This window comes from Drosophila virilis, chromosome 2 (genome assembly GCF_030788295.1).
Source record: "Drosophila virilis strain 15010-1051.87 chromosome 2, Dvir_AGI_RSII-ME, whole genome shotgun sequence".
NCBI classification, from domain to species: domain Eukaryota; kingdom Metazoa; phylum Arthropoda; class Insecta; order Diptera; family Drosophilidae; genus Drosophila; species Drosophila virilis.
The window spans coordinates 19,848,453-19,864,337 of NC_091544.1; the positions used below are offsets into that span (position 1 = coordinate 19,848,453).

Sequence of the window (15,885 nt, forward strand, 5' to 3'; positions counted from 1 at the left end):
GCACAGTAGGACACGACTCCAGGACACGGCGACAGACAGTAAAAACACTGTAAAAAAGCAGATGAGAGAAGTGTCGGAGTGGGAGGCATAAACAGGGAGAGAAGGCATCGAAAGCTCAAAGAAAATAAGCATGAAATTGCAATTTACATCAAATTCATTTGCACCCATATGCACACATAAACACGCACACACACACATACACACGCAGCTGAGTTACAAATAAAATTCATTCATACGCATAATGAAACAAGGCTCGCCTGGTCCCAAGTAACATGCGGCCAGAAAGGATAACAAAGGCATGGCCGAAAATAAGGACAACAATGTATAGAAATAAACAAACAATTGTAGCCAGTGGCTCCCCGTTTCCCTACTTTAACACATAAAGGCAGCAGAGGGGTTGGAGGGCAAGAGGCGTCGGATGAGAAAGAACAGCAACAAGAGCAAAGCAAAGGAGATTCCCAAAATTTTTGTTTTTGGGCTGCGGCGCACATTGTCGCTGGCCGGCCCTTTTATCTCTGCTGGGAATTCGCATGCACACACACAGAGAGTTAGCTAAAGAGAAACAGTGCGTCAGCGAGAGGGAGAGACAAAAACAGAGACAGAGACAGAGAGCATTTGCGCCAGAGGTAGCGAAAATCCACGCCCTGTATGTAAATTATTAGCTAGGCACTTTTTGTGCGGGCGCCTGGAGTTGTCGTCAAAGCCAGAATAATTTTCGGGTAGCAGAAGCAGCACATACGGCAGACGCTGAAAAATGTTCAAACACACACACTCACACATACACAAAGCTGATAAAAGCAGGCACAGATGTAAGAGAGCAGTGAACGCCAGATAGAGAGTTACAGAAAGAGAGAGAGAGAGAGAGAGAGTGTGTGTGTACGTGCGGCAAAAGTAAAACGCCCTTTTATCGCTTGATTTGAGGCGGCTGTGTAGAGTTCTGGCGCAGCTAAGAGAGCGAGATTCGCACTTAAGCGAAGAAGTTCGATAAACTGTCATACAAACATTCCCAAAAATCATAGCCTACCTTGGGGCGGAGAGTAAGACCAGGCAAGTTGAGCAGATTTCTAGGCGCTGCCAGGAAAATGACAAAATATAAAGAGAGCGCGTCGCTCTTTGTCGCTTTGTGGCGCTCAACTTGCGCACAGCATCCGAGAGTGTGGGCTACATGAGAGCAGAAGCAGCAGCAGCAGCATTACAGGCAGCAGCGACTCATCGGCGGCAGCTTCAGCGCCAGCTGCGAAAAATCTGCCATGCAGCGGCGGCCAACAGTAGTTGCCTCAGAGCCCGCGGGTTGAAGAAAACGTACGCATCGAGCGAGCCGTATTGCGTCGCGTGTAACCAAACAAGGAAAAGCAAGAGCATAGCCAATAGAAGCAAATGAAAATATTACCAACAAAATAAAATAAATAGAAATAAAAATATCAAATCAAACACAGAATTGCAATTAAAATAGAGCGTAAATAATATCAATAATTTGACACTGGGCCAACGTAGTTTAACCGTTCGTGTTCAAACAGCGGCAACCAAAATGTCTCCCCGATTGCCTCGCAAATGAGCAAACAAATATTTGATTGTCATACGTTGCCGCTGCTGCGACCGCTGCTACTGCGGAGCAGCGAGTACGAGACCGATACCGATACCGCTACCGAGTCCGAGTCTGAGACCGAGTCAGTATTACAAACGGCGTCACAGTCAGAGACTTTCACACACCGTGCCGCTTTCCAAGCAGGGCGTGTGCTGCTGCAACATCAACATAAGCGACAGCAGCACCCGCAGCAACATCCACACCACCAACACCTCAATACCCTACAACAAAATCAACAACAGCAGCAGCAGCCACAGCCGCAGCCACAGGAGCATCTTTTGTGTGTGTGTCCCTATCAAAATCCGCATCCGCATCTACATCCACAGCCACATCCGCATCAAGAAGCATGTGCGCGCTCGTGTGTGAGTGTGTGTTTAATTGAAAAGTCATCGTCTTGGCACGGTCAAATGCAACTCAATGCGGCCGCCACAGAAATCTCAGTAAACTAAACCGTCGAGTGTTGTCCAATTCTTGTTTTCGTAATCGCCGTCATCAACGCTGTTGCCGTCGCCGTCAGGTCTGTCTCAGCCACTGAATCACTGTCGCCGTCTCTGTTTCTGTCGCTGCCGCCGCCCACGACGTGTTGGCCGCTTGTCAGCAGGTCTCGAATTTCATTTCGTTTCCGGTTCCGTAGTTCGGTCGCTGGTTCGCTGTACTCGGTCCGTCTGTCCAACTGTCTGTCGGGCTGTTGTTACTGCTTTTTTTTTCCTGTGCGGCGCGTTGTCGGTCCCGCGTCTATTGTTGTTGTTAAGCCGTTGTCTGCCTGACTTTGTGCGCAAATTGATGTCAGCAATGTAAGTGTGGCAAAAACACAACCAGTTTATATGTATATATACATTTCACACACACCTACACTTATGCAATGTGTGTGAGTGTGTGGGAATGTTTCATGATTTCGTTTAACTGTTGCGCCAACTGCGTTCCACGTCCCAGACACTGACATGCTCATCATTATGAATGTGTGTCAGTGCGCGCTTTCACCACACTTCACATCGTAGCACAGAAATCCAACTTAAATCAGGCTCATAAGTTGTAACATTTGTAACATACTTGACATTCTCTTTCAAATAATCTGAGAGTAATATTAGCAACAGTTTGTTTGTCATAAGATGAACTGATTAGCGTTTATTCTAATTTATTTGGAATATTTACTATCATATTTTGAACAAGTGCCCAGTCCTAATCTGTTTTGGATGCAATTTCCGTTCCGCTCCAAACGATTTTGTTTTTACCAATATTTTAAGTTGCAGGCTAAAAATAAGTTATTCCCTTTCCTTTTTGTACACAAGTAATGTAATTTTACACATATAAATATTACCACATAAAATCAGATAATATTTACAAACTCAGTACGTCATTTATATTAAATATGACCTTAGAGTGTTTAGTTTTCGAAAGTACTCTTCCGTCCTTTTCTTGTTTTTCTTTTTATAAGCCCTACATGCATGGCTTTTGTGCTGATTTCTTCATATTATTGTTGCACCAAACACGGTTCTCGTTTGCTCTAATTCATACGATTTACTTTGGTAGGGAATGCCTATGAACTCTGCTCCCCGCGCCCCGTTCTTAGTTCTCACTTTACATTTTACTTGTCAAACTTCACGGATTACTCATACGCCACGCACGCCTTAAGTGTCAATCAGTCAGTCTGTCAATCATATACTCAGTCCGTTTTTCCTATATCCGTTTTTGCTTTTTGTGTGCGTTTTGTTTGTTGTTATTGTTTTGTGTTGTTATTATTTTTAACGTAAATTCCCACTTGTTTAGTTGCCATTCAGTCTTGTTTTTGTGTACGGTCTTCTATTGTCTTTGGCATTGTCCTGACAGAAGCACCCACACACACACACACGCTCACACACAAACACACAACCACAGCATTGCTTGTAATCGTGTGTGCTTGTGTGCACTTTTTGTGACGCCAAGTTGAACGAAGTTGTCGATTTTTTGTTGTTCTACAAATATTTTCGTTTTTGAAGTTGATTTTTGGTCCTCGTCTCAGCGCCTTTTGTTATTAGTTCAACTCCAAAGCACCTCGCTTCCTCGTTTACTTCCGCACCCACTTTAACAATGTGCTTTGAATTGTTGCTAAATTGAATATAAAGTGTTTATTTATATTGGTGGTCAGCTGACACGCCCACTGCTAGTAAGCCCTTGGCTGCAGTTGATAATATGACACTGAGGCATTATTTCTTGCCAACGCTGCAATTGTCGATGCTTCACTTTAGCTGGCACAATTTAAGTGAACCGTTTGTGTAGCGCAAACAAAATTAAACGATTTGCAAACTTTGTGTCTACAAAAATGGTTCTTACTGTAGCTTTTGTTGTACCTGCTGCTACAATTGTAGTTGCTGGTCCTAACGAGTGGAGTAAACATTTTTGAGTAAGCAGCTTAAGCTTTTACTATATATAAAACTTTTTGACCTGACCGAATGAGTGACTAGTGATCAATGACCCTAAGAGCTGAGATATTCACATTTTTACTGAAGTTACCTTACGGCGAGGTTTTGGTAACTTCCATTCGCTCATTTAGAAAAATAGCGAAAAACGGAAAACGTTATTTGAACAAGGATCTTTGAAAATGAGTTTGAGGACGAACAGAAAAAAAAACTTCATACAAACATTTTTCGAGATTTTTCCACACTTGGGGTGGAATTTGTATTGACTTGGTATCAACTAAAAATTCCAGCTTCCTTACTCTTACGGTTTGGGCTCTGCGTTGATCAATAATCAGTCAGTCAGAACAAATATTTTTATTTATAGAGATATATATATGTATATATATATCGTATTTAATAGTTGGTTTTCCAATAATAGCAGTCTCTATTCTTAAAGTTATGCCACGACTTATAAAACTTATTGTTTAACAACGCGAAACTAAAGAAAAGTTTTTTTTTATGAAAGTTTGTCTATTGGAAAATCCTGGAAAACTAAAAGTTTTTGGAATATTTTTAATTTAAAATTATAAGTGATAGGTACTCAAACCTCATTAAAAATCATATCAAAGGCACAGAAAATTATTTCGCTTTAAGAGAAAATAACACTTTCTGGCAGACAGCTAGTCTGTATAACTCGGACTTCAATCCAAAATTTGACGAAGACGTCTTAAGCCATTTTCAATAAGCCCAATTTCCGCCACATTATTTAATAAAAACATATATATCATATAGACTCTTGACAAAGTCGAGTGGTCGCGGCGAGCCCATTTTCTCCATATAACCATTTTTATCTATCCTCTTGCCCCATAAGTTAAATGATTGCATTGCTGCAAAGTCAACTGACTGCAACCCGTTATATATATCTGGAAAATCTGTCAAACAATACGCTTCGATTGCTGTCCCAGTAGTTGTTGTAGTCGCTGTTGTCATGAAATTGTTTCAGCTCGCTGGTCATAAAAATATATAGCATACTTTTGTGCGCAACGGGCAGAATGCTCGACCAGTTCTCCATGGACTTCTGCTGAATTGTTGGCCCCCCACCTTAAAATGAATGGAGAGCGAAAAAGTCATCGCTTCGCTGTTATTTATACATTATATATATTATCTCTGTCCTCTTAATATTTAAGCCCACTCATTAGAGAAAGATACTTTTCGAAGATTGACCAAGGGACGCCGCCTGCTGCTTGCGGCACGCCACGTGCAGCCTTAAATTTGTGCTTTAAGAATAAGCTTGATGCACTCTCAAGGAAGCTTTATATTCTTTAGTGCAGGATGCGCCACTTGTTTGGGACTCGATGTGCTTGGTCTGTCGCATTGTTGCTGCCGTTGGACTTAGCCGACCCGCGGTCGAGACGATGTTGCCTAAAAGCAGACGGTCCCACAGTTCCCAACTGCCCAACAACTCAGACACAGAGGCAGTGGCAGAGACGGAGGCAAAGACCCGCCATTGCCAGTTCGTCTGTATGTCTGATTGTATGTCAGCTTGTTGTTGCTCTTTTATGTTGCAGTCCTACAAACATATATAAATGGCATTTGCTGTAGTTGCTGATGGACATTTGTTGGCATCTCTTTTGCCTTCAGTTGGGCTGCTGCCTTTTTATGCGCCACAAATGAAAATGCAGACAGACAACGGGCGCCATCCGACTACGGGCAGTATGAGGACGACGACCAGGACCAGGACAACGACGTCTGACGATGACGTCGCATTACAGGAGACAATGGAACCAACTGAACTAAAGCCGGCACAGATCTCGTCGGGTTCGTTGGCAACTGCGCTGCAGTATCCACTTCCTACATGCATTTGAATTATGAGTTATGGTTGGGTACAAAAAAAAAACTATAAAAAAGAAGCGAGCTAGTGGAAAAGCGAAGAAAAAATATATAACTAAGCAACTTGGGTTTTAATTCATAATTATTTTTATGTCAGTGCACTCATTAGAGTTGCTGTTGCTGTTGTTTATATTTTTAAACATTCGCAAAGGGACTGCTAGCTTTATTTCCATTTTCATTTCAATTCCATTTTCTGGTTTTGTCATTTGCATTTCGCATTTGGTTTAAAATTTACAGCTGCACATTTTCGTGTTTTATATATAAATGGCCTCCCTCCCACACCCACAAGCAAACACACATTTTCCGCTTCGTTGTGCATTTTGCAACTCTGTAATTGCAGTCCTCAGTCCAGCACCGCTTATGCTGCCACTAAATAAAAGCCCCAGTTTTTTGCATCCTACTTTATTTTTTTGCAATTAGAATTATTATTGCTCCATTATTACGAATTGGTTCTAATGCATTGTGGAAAATATAGCAATTTCAACCTAGACGAGTATCCCTTTATATTTGAACATGGACTGCACCTTAATTGGTTCACACAAATCTTTGTTTTTAGCTTCAATGTTGATTGAATGAAAATGAGTCTGATTTCGGCTGTGACCTGTATTGCCCTATCACTTATGAAGTCTGAAAACACCATCCGAATAAAAAAAATTGCTTAATGATGATAAGAAAAGAAAGCTTTAAATCAGCCAGCTCTGCTGAAATACTTAAAATTAGTCGATTTGAATACTGGGCAAATAATCCAACTTCGTAAAGCTGTGGGGAAAATAAATATTGATTTCTGTGATTAGTGAGGCCCGAAGATATAGGATGTTCACAGTTTGACTACGGCAAAAAAAAAACGTAGCACCTCATGTGAACCGGATGTGTATAAATAAATACTCCAAGTTTGAGGCAAAAAATTGGGTTCATATTAAAAAACCAATATTATCTCTTACACGCAATTTATGGTACATAAAATAACCCCAATATTTGTTGTTTCCAATCACAATTTTGTAGACACACGCATATACAAATTAATTTGTATATATAAATTATATGCAAATGAATATCTATCTACATTGGTTACATATTTAACAGTTTGCTACGCAAATTCTACGACATTTCCGCACACAATTTCCTGATTTTAGCAGAGTTTAAAGCAGTGCACAAATGTTTAATTCTTTATTTATACTTTTTATTTTGGCAATTTGTCAAATGGGTGTGGCCCAGACCAGGCCGGGTCAATTCAGACATGCACGCGCACACGTACATGAATTATCATTGTCAGCCAAAACTTAAATGCGATAAATTGCCAGCAGCAGATGCAACGGGGAAAATCTATAATTTACAGAAAATTTGCTTCCGAATGCGAGCGCATTCCAATATAAATTTTTCCACTGTCAATGCGCTCAAATGGGAGCTGCACAAGTGCAAATATGCACATGTATATATCTTTATATATATAAATATATATGTATATATATGTGTGCATAAGAATATGTATGCAAGTATTATACATTCATATTAATGTCGCCAGATATGGGTATAGCCATGGCAGGCAGACAGCACAACCTTAGCCAGGCGTTGGCAGCCAAAATGGCCAGATAGGACAGTTGCCAAAAATTAGGGAAAAAACTGGGAAAAAAGCAGTGTCAGAGGCGCAACATTTTCAGTTAATTTGCTTTGTGTCGAGGCACTGGGCAAAAAAGTGAAGCGTTATTTTCTTGGCAGCTTTGATTTGCCAATTGTTTCCGTGTGTTTTGGGCTTTATTAATTCTCACAATTATTTTGAATGTGTTTTGCAGCCATGCCAACGCCCAAGACTGCAAACAGGAATTGTTCAAACCTGCGACAACCAAGTGCTGCCAGCAACAAGAATAAAACAAAAATAATCAGAATAAATAATAATTACTACACAACCTAGAACTTAGCCCCAGGCGCCAGGAATTTAAAAACATGATCATGGAATTGTCATTAATCAGGCACTAGATAAGCAAACAGCCACGATAAAAACGCATAGCAACAACAACAGAGGTATGTGGTAGTAACTGAAGGCAGAGATCAAAAGCAAACGGAGCGGCAACACTTGGGGTCGTAGTAGTTGCAACAACTACGACAACTTGTAAAAAACTACCCCGTGAGAAGTTTGCGTGCTGCTTTTAAGCGGCACCATTGCTTCCATTAAAATAGACGCCGCAGCGCAACAGCAACGCTGCCGTCGTCACAATCAACGCCAGCGCCAGCATCATCCACATCATCGTCATCGCAGACGACGACGGCGCATCCAATCATCGGGATTCGGCGTACTGGGCGAGGGTGTAAGCGTGGGCGTGGGCCAGTCCCTGGGCGTTGGATTTAGCAGATGCTGCCCGTTGCTGGCAGCTCAGCCCGTAGAAGACAGCAACAACGACGACGGCATAGCGATACCAGCCACATCCACATTCACAGGGGCAGCTGCACTGACGCAGCGGCAACCCATCCAGCAGCAAGGACGAAGGCGGCATTACGACAGCCAGTCACTTGTGGGCAATGCAACGCTCTGCGCAGCAACGGTGAGTGAAAATGCCAATTTTTATAATACGTGCAGATAAATATTTATTAGGCAATTATATTGTACCAACTTGTACAGCAGGAAATCTTTTAAGTAAGTTATTTGCGTTGCTTTTCATAAAAGAAAACTTAAAATGCAATTAAACATTATACTATCGTAACAATTAAATTATTTGTTGTTTATTTTCAATTTATTTGTTTATTAAATTGAACGTAGAAGATTAAATTTTATATTTGAAACATTGACAGTTACATAGTACTTGAAAATGCTTTATTGCCTTTTAACGAAATTGGCGAAAGTTAGGTTTATCTTTTTAAATCAAGATATATCGTATCGGAGTAGCCCAACTGAAATCTGAAAATCAGACTGTCAGGTTAATGCACTCAAAATGTTAATGAAGCACATACAAGTCACATTTAAATATATGATAAGCATACGCATGGGGCATAGACTGAGCTATAGACTGATGTTTGGGTCGGCAGACAAACAGGGCACCTTCAATGCGGGCATGCCAGGCACTTTAAAGCTGCGACTCTATGGCTGTAGTCTGGGGCCAAAGTTTCAACAGGAGCCCATTTGAGCTGTGCTAATGAATTCCCCAGCAGACACACATAAACACAATCCCACACACATACGTACATTGAGACCGTGTGCATGTGTATGTGTGACAGTCATATAATTTCTAATGTGCTGCTTTTATGATCGCCATATAGTACAAGAGACACTCACACAATCGCGAAATACACCCACGGGTGCAGGCTCAGTCGGCAGGCAGGCAGCGCACGTGCCTCTTCCTGTGCCTATGTGTGTGTGGCGATGTGCCAGGCTTGCATGTGTGTGCGTGTGTATCTTGCTATATGTCTGTAAGTGTGTGCAAATTAAAATGCATAAAAGGATAACAGCGACGTTGTTGCTAACAAACCGCAGCACCAGCGAGGCGATGTTGCCGCCGTGTGCCGCGACGCCTTTGCCTATGCCTGTCAGCAGCATTGTCATTGCGGGCAAATTTCACGAAACTGCAGCAGCAGCAGCAGCAGCAACAACTACAACAGCAATATGAGTCGAGCAGAGCCCTGGCAAATTGTACTGCAGGGAAAATTGTGATTTTCGCGCTCATCAACAACAACGACAACAACAACCAAAGTGCACGTGTTGCTGTGGTGTTCGCTGCTTAGACGAAAGCCTCGTCTGGTTTAATTTTAGCACTGGGGATGCGGCCCAGAGCTCCGCCCAAGCCCGGGCCTACTCGCACTACGCCTTGAAACTACCAACTATGTGTGTGTATGTGTGTGTGCGTATACATATTGCATACTGTTAGGCGCTCATAAAAAAAAAATGTTACGTTTCCACATAAAAATAGATGCTCGGTTGTTTGTTATTTGTGGCTGCCTTTGCTGTTGTTCTTGTTGTTGTTGCTGTGCCTGTGGTTGTGATTTTGAGAATACAAAAAAAGTAAAGAGCGCATATTTTACTGCCGCAACGTCATAATCATCAACAAGATTTCAGTTATAAACTTTAATATGATTTAAGTTCTTCAGACCCATAATTATCTAGAGCATAGTAAAAAGCGCAGGATTTTATGACAGCTTCCGACTGCTGCTTACATAAGTCTGAGGTGTATGAGTCGCATACTCAACCATAAATAAATATATATATATATATATAAGTGCCACCTTTAACTTTCACTCTCCTACAAGTAATGTATTGGCATGACTTGGGGCAGAGCAATTGCCTAGGATGACACAACTGAGCGATTATTATTGGCAATCAAATGGAGTGCCATAGACCCGCAAGCTACTTTCGGTTTCCTGCTGATTGCAGGAAGCACATCATCAGAATAAATCAAAACACTGCAGAAGTCCTCGGGCAAACTTAATAAAATGCATGCGGGAAACGAAATAAACTAGAGAAATATACGCGAAACTGTATTTGACAAACATCAATATTTGAGCTATAGTAGTACGTAGCTTATCATTGCAGTGATTATAATACTTGGATTATTTATTCATTTTCACTATTAGTCTCCTTCTGTGTTTACTGTCCCTCTAAGTTTACTGTCGTTTTACTGTCGCATATTGGTAATGACTACTTTAAGGAACCAAATAAAATTGGTTCACTTATTTTTCATGCCTCAGAAAAAGTTAATGTAAAGATATATTTCAAAATGATCTGTCCAAAATACATTTTATCTTAATTCAAGATCTCCCATGGTAACATACGTATCCCAAAACACTGTTCCAATTTCCTTCTGACTAATATTAATGCTGAAAGCACTACGCTTTGCTTTTACTGTGTCGTTTCCCGCCCCCTGGCAACTTGCTTGCGCTCATGTGCGAGTAATTCTTAAGCCAATGAAGCGTTCAAGTCCAATTTGGCCACAGACCACATTTTTAGCGAATTTCTTTGCGAAAATGTTATATGCTTTCGATAACATTTTGCTCGAGTGACAAATTTTTGTCGCCAGCGCAGAAAAAAATGGGAAGAACAGGAAAAGTTTTCAAAAAAGATGGAAGGATGGCTGGCAGGCGAATAGAGCAAGTGTTAAATGTTGACATGTCATGACATTGCAGAGAGCTACGGCCAGGCAGCTGTGCCTGGGCTAGTTAAACGAGCAGCATCAGCAGCAGCAGTAGAATATTGGTCAACATAGAGTAAGGAGCAAGGCCCAAAGCGTACCAGGAAGCGGCTTACGTACTGACAGCTGACAGGCGAATCAATGAACTGCGTTATGATGGGCCACCAAGCCTCTTGGCCCATGCCATGCTCTCCCCACTCACTGATACATGAAATAACATTTGCTCTTTGCTCTATGGATGTGTGCGTGTATGAGGCTGTTGTATGTGTCTGTGTGTTTGTGTGTGTGTGTGCTAATACACAGCATAACATCAACAAATATTGTCAACGCAACATTCAACTTGTTATCCCTTCCGCTTGCTTGCTCTGTTTCCGTCGATGTCTTTGCGAGCGTCTCTGCTTAATTTCGATTTGAACTCCATGAAGGCCGCCATTTTGTCTTTCGCTCTTTCCGTCACTCTCGTTTGCAGTTGGTAAGGCAATGCCTAATGCCATCTCCCTCACTTATTTGCAGAAATTTATTGAAATTGTTTGTCAAATTCCGTTTACTTGTTTTGCGCATTTTGGCCAAATTTTCTTTCGCTTACGACGACGACGGCGACAGACTTCTACTTCCGCTGATGTCCTTTACGCCACTTTGTCGTTTTTTTCCTTCTCATTTTGGCTTGGCAGTTAATCTGAAAACTGGCTGTGTACTCTTTATATGACCGTTTCGTGCCATATCAAGCACAAGTCTCGAGGCCGCCGCCGTTTCTTTTTTATAAGTTTCAGCTATCCAATTTTTTTCGATGGTTTTTCTCACCATTTTCCATACATACTCGTCTATATATGTATCTATATAAGTATAAGTCTTATGTTATATGCTATATGCCACTGTTTGTTATTCATTTTGCATGCAATTTTCTGTCGTTGTTGCTGTTGTTGTTGCTGTTGGACAAGTAGCTAACGGAGCTGGTTTACATTTTGGGTTCGGTTCTATATGAGCAACTGCTGGCTCTTTCACTTCCACAAAAGGGATACAAAATATTGAAAGAAGCTGACAGACAACGGGTATCGGCAACAGAGGCAGGTCTTGGCCCAAAGCAAAGACTTTGAAGTTTTTATTGATGTTGTTTGAATTTGAATGACGTTGTAAAATTATACGCAAAAATATGCAGCCAGCAAAAATACGAGTGCTCCAATAGCAGACGAAGGGAAAAGCAAAAAAAAAAAACACAAGAATCTCAAAGATACAAAAATGTTGCAAAGAATTTTTTGTTTGGCATTTACTACCATCTTTTTGCCATTTCTGTTACCAATGTGTGCGCTTGTGTGTGTGTTTGTGTGTGTGCGTGTGTTTTTGTTTGCTGGTAAACGGTAAAGAAAAGTTTTATGTGCATATTTTTCTTAGCTCTATATAAGCTTAGTCCACTGTCATTTATGTTATACATTTCTAAACGCATTTTGCATAAATTGTTTTTACGTGTTGTGGCTAGGGGGCATTTCAAGTGTTGGCTAGTGTGAACAAATTTTGAGCTGTGCAAAAAACTTACAACAACAAAAATCAATTTATTTAGAGTTCTCGAGATGAAAAAGTCTGTAGTGAATCAAGTCAAACTAACATCTTAAGTATATCAAGCCTACATTCTCTATATACATTCTCTATGTCAAATATTTGCTAGTATAGCAATTGAATCAAATTCGTAATTATTTAAATTTATTTCAACCCAATCCAACGCTTATTATATTGACCAATTGTTATCTTGAAAAATATAAGTATTAAGAAAATCAATTTCCGCAAGCTGTGTAACAATCAATATATTTATTCTGATCATTTTTCGATTATTGAAGCAGATTTCATCAATTCAAAAGAATGTAGGCTTAAGCTTAATCATATAAATTTATTTGGTCTTTGCAGATGCACTTTACTTTTTTACCGAACGTTACCTCATTATTACTGTAGAACATTTGTCTTTGTTTTTGCTTAAAAGAAGTGCTATTTTATCGACCACGTTTTCATCACTTAAAAGATTTACCGGCTTCAAATTTGAGTAAGCTGAGTAACATCAAGTCAGATGCAATCTGAATGTTAACGGAGTCAGGACACTTTTTTTTGCCAAGTTACCAAATCAATGGTGGGGGGCAAGTACGTAAGCAGCAAACAGAGCGAAAGAGTGAGATGGAAATAGCACAATAACGCTAGAACGCACTTGCCCTGGCTTATTTATACCAGCACAACAGACACACACCAACACGCGCACGCACATAAGACCATAATAGGCTCAAGACGCTTTCATTCAACACTTTTTAGGTAGCCAAAATGGCGCCAGCATAAAAAGCACGACGTCAACAACAAGGACCAACAGTAACGACAACAACACAAAATAAAAAGAATGAAACAGGGATTGGAATGAATGGCGTAAAGAGCAGCGTAATAGCTATACGCACGAAAGACAAAAACTAACGGAAAAGAAAAGCCCCAGCAGAGAAAAAACCAAATAAAAAAAATAAGCAGAAATCAGTAAAAAAAGAGTGAGCAATGCGTCTGATTCTCACTCTATGCATAGCTTTCAAATTCCCAGTTGCCTGGCCCGCACTGATTTGAGCCGCAAAAAGGCAGGCAGCGAAAACGTTATGGCCGGATACACCTTGGGAGCTGGTCAAAAGGGGACCGAAATACATGCAGCTGTATATTCGTATGGTGCTTTATGAGCTGTTTTTTGTATTACTTTTTATTTTTCCTTTGACAGCAGGGCGCGGCCTTGCAACATTCGTTGGCTCACCAAAGCAGAAACGTGGGAAAATGAAAATCTGAAATCTGAAAAAATCAGAAAGTAAAAAGTAAAAATGTCAATTTGCCAAATGCCGGCAACGGATGCTGGAAGCTGGCAGCACAGCAACTTGTGTAGGTGCAAATTGTTAAGCTGCTTGATGCTTGCCGCTTGTAAATTGCGTGTCAACTCTCTCTGAAAGCAGAACTTCAAAGCCAGTGCGCCAATACGAGTATTATGAGCGAGTTTCTCACGGTAGAAGGGCAGAATGGCAAAGTTGCCGCAGCAACCACCAACAGCAGTGCAAAGTAATTTCCGAGATATTGCACACACATACACACACACACACGCACACATACACTAGCCAACAACCAGGTATACAGATATTTATACAAAAGCCAAAGTATTGCTCACTCTCCGCCCTACACGGAACCCCGAAAAGCCAAAACCACTTTAATTTCCTCAGGCTCCGGCTGCGACTTGGGCAACCCTCGTTATGCGAGGATATTAAATATATCTCCAGCCTTTTTTCACAGTCATTGACAATGCTGTGCCTTTAGATTTGGCTTAGACGCCCGCCCTTGTCCAACAAGTATGCATGATATTAGATGGCACTCCTCGCCCAGGCAGCTTGTCCCGAAAATAAGAGCTTTACGGTTAAATTTTGTCGTCCATTTGGCAATTGCTATTATTTCACTTTACCCCCGCGCGGGGGGTGCACAGTTTAAAGTGTGTTTAATTTAAATGACTCAAAGGGTCGGCTCATGGTTTGAGACCAGTCGACTGTAGCCAGGCTGATGGATAGTCAAAAGCGGCCCACAGTCCGTTAAGGTTGCTTCTAAAAGTTTCACCAGTAACTTTTCAAGCACTTCTGAATACCAGCCAGTTTCCTGCGAAGCCAAACTGTCAAAATATATGTACCTTTGAACAATATTCCAGCAACAGCAGCCAAAACCTTTCTCAACTAGTTGAAACGAACTTGAGTTAAAGCGTTTTAGCACTGGCTTTTAATTAAATTAGATACAACTTTAAGGAATACATAACATAATGTGTGGGCGTGAGAGAAAACTTAGATACGTGTGGCGACTTTAATTAAAATGTGAGTAAATAACATTTTTGATCAGCATCACCTTCGTATCATTCTCATGATATGCACAATCCACAGAGCTTCACCCACCTACTCTGCCTACTCCATAAAACGGAGTAATTAATTTATTATTAATAAAAATTGGAAATGAAATATAGTAGTTATTGTAATATCGTATTCGGCTAGATTGAAAGAAAATAATATAAGGCTGGCATATGAGCAATCAGTCGAAAATGAAATTCGTGGATAAAAAGTCTTGCGTTTTCCAATATATCATAGACAAAACTTGGCATGTACAAGCTGTCTAATGGAACTACTAAGTATATCATAAAGCTTATACAGAAAAGAATGGTTAAACGTTAGGTTTTTGAATACAAAATGATTTTGTTTTTATTATTTAATATTCTAACCAAAGTCAGCAATAAAAAGCTCAAGTTTTCTCAATGTATGGCTGCAAGAGCATGTAATCTTCGGCGTGCGGAAAATTGGTATTATTTCTTGTATTTATTATTTATATAAATAAATGAAATGAAATTTTCGCTTCAATCGATTTTTGGGTAATCGTTGATTTCATGACTCTGGTTCTGCTTCTGCTTCTGGCTCTGGACAGCTGACAAAAGCCGCACGCCCTTTTTTAACTCCAACTTCCGTTATGACTTACATGCGCGTATACACACACTCACAGACACACACATACACACATGTGCGCTGTGTTGAATGCCAAGCGAATTGTGCGCTTCACATTATTCGATTCTTATTGTAATCGTATGAATATATTCCTCGAATTATAATGCTCAATGCTGAGCTTCAGTGGCTTGTTCCTTGCGCAGTCGTTGACTTTTTGCATTTTTAATGTGTGTAAATGCGACGCTCCACTTCCCTCTGCCCTTCCCCTGCCAATCCCTCCGTTATTTTCTCCTCCTCTCCATGTGAGTGCGTTCAATAATTTCCGCTACGCCATTTTGAGTTGGGTAGCGTGCGTGGTGGTGCCTGGAAGCCGCTGCCAAATAGAGTGTAACGTCTGTATGTGTGTGTGGCGCCATCAACTTGAAAAAACGTCAGTGGGCAAAACCTTAAATCTCTGTTGG

At 40.8% G+C, this 15,885-nt stretch overlaps 1 protein-coding gene across 1 annotated transcript in view; it reads left to right on the forward strand.

Annotated features, from left to right (window-relative positions):
• The first annotated feature begins 1,282 nt into the window (after nt 1–1,282).
• Nucleotides 1,283–15,885, forward strand: part of nAChRalpha1 (nicotinic acetylcholine receptor alpha1) — a 76,500-nt gene continuing 61,897 nt past the window's right edge. The window contains exons 1-2 of the mRNA XM_002053284.4: nt 1,283–2,379; nt 7,641–8,387. The gene's annotated coding sequence lies outside the window, so the exon portion shown is untranslated. The remainder of the gene's footprint in view (nt 2,380–7,640; nt 8,388–15,885) is intronic.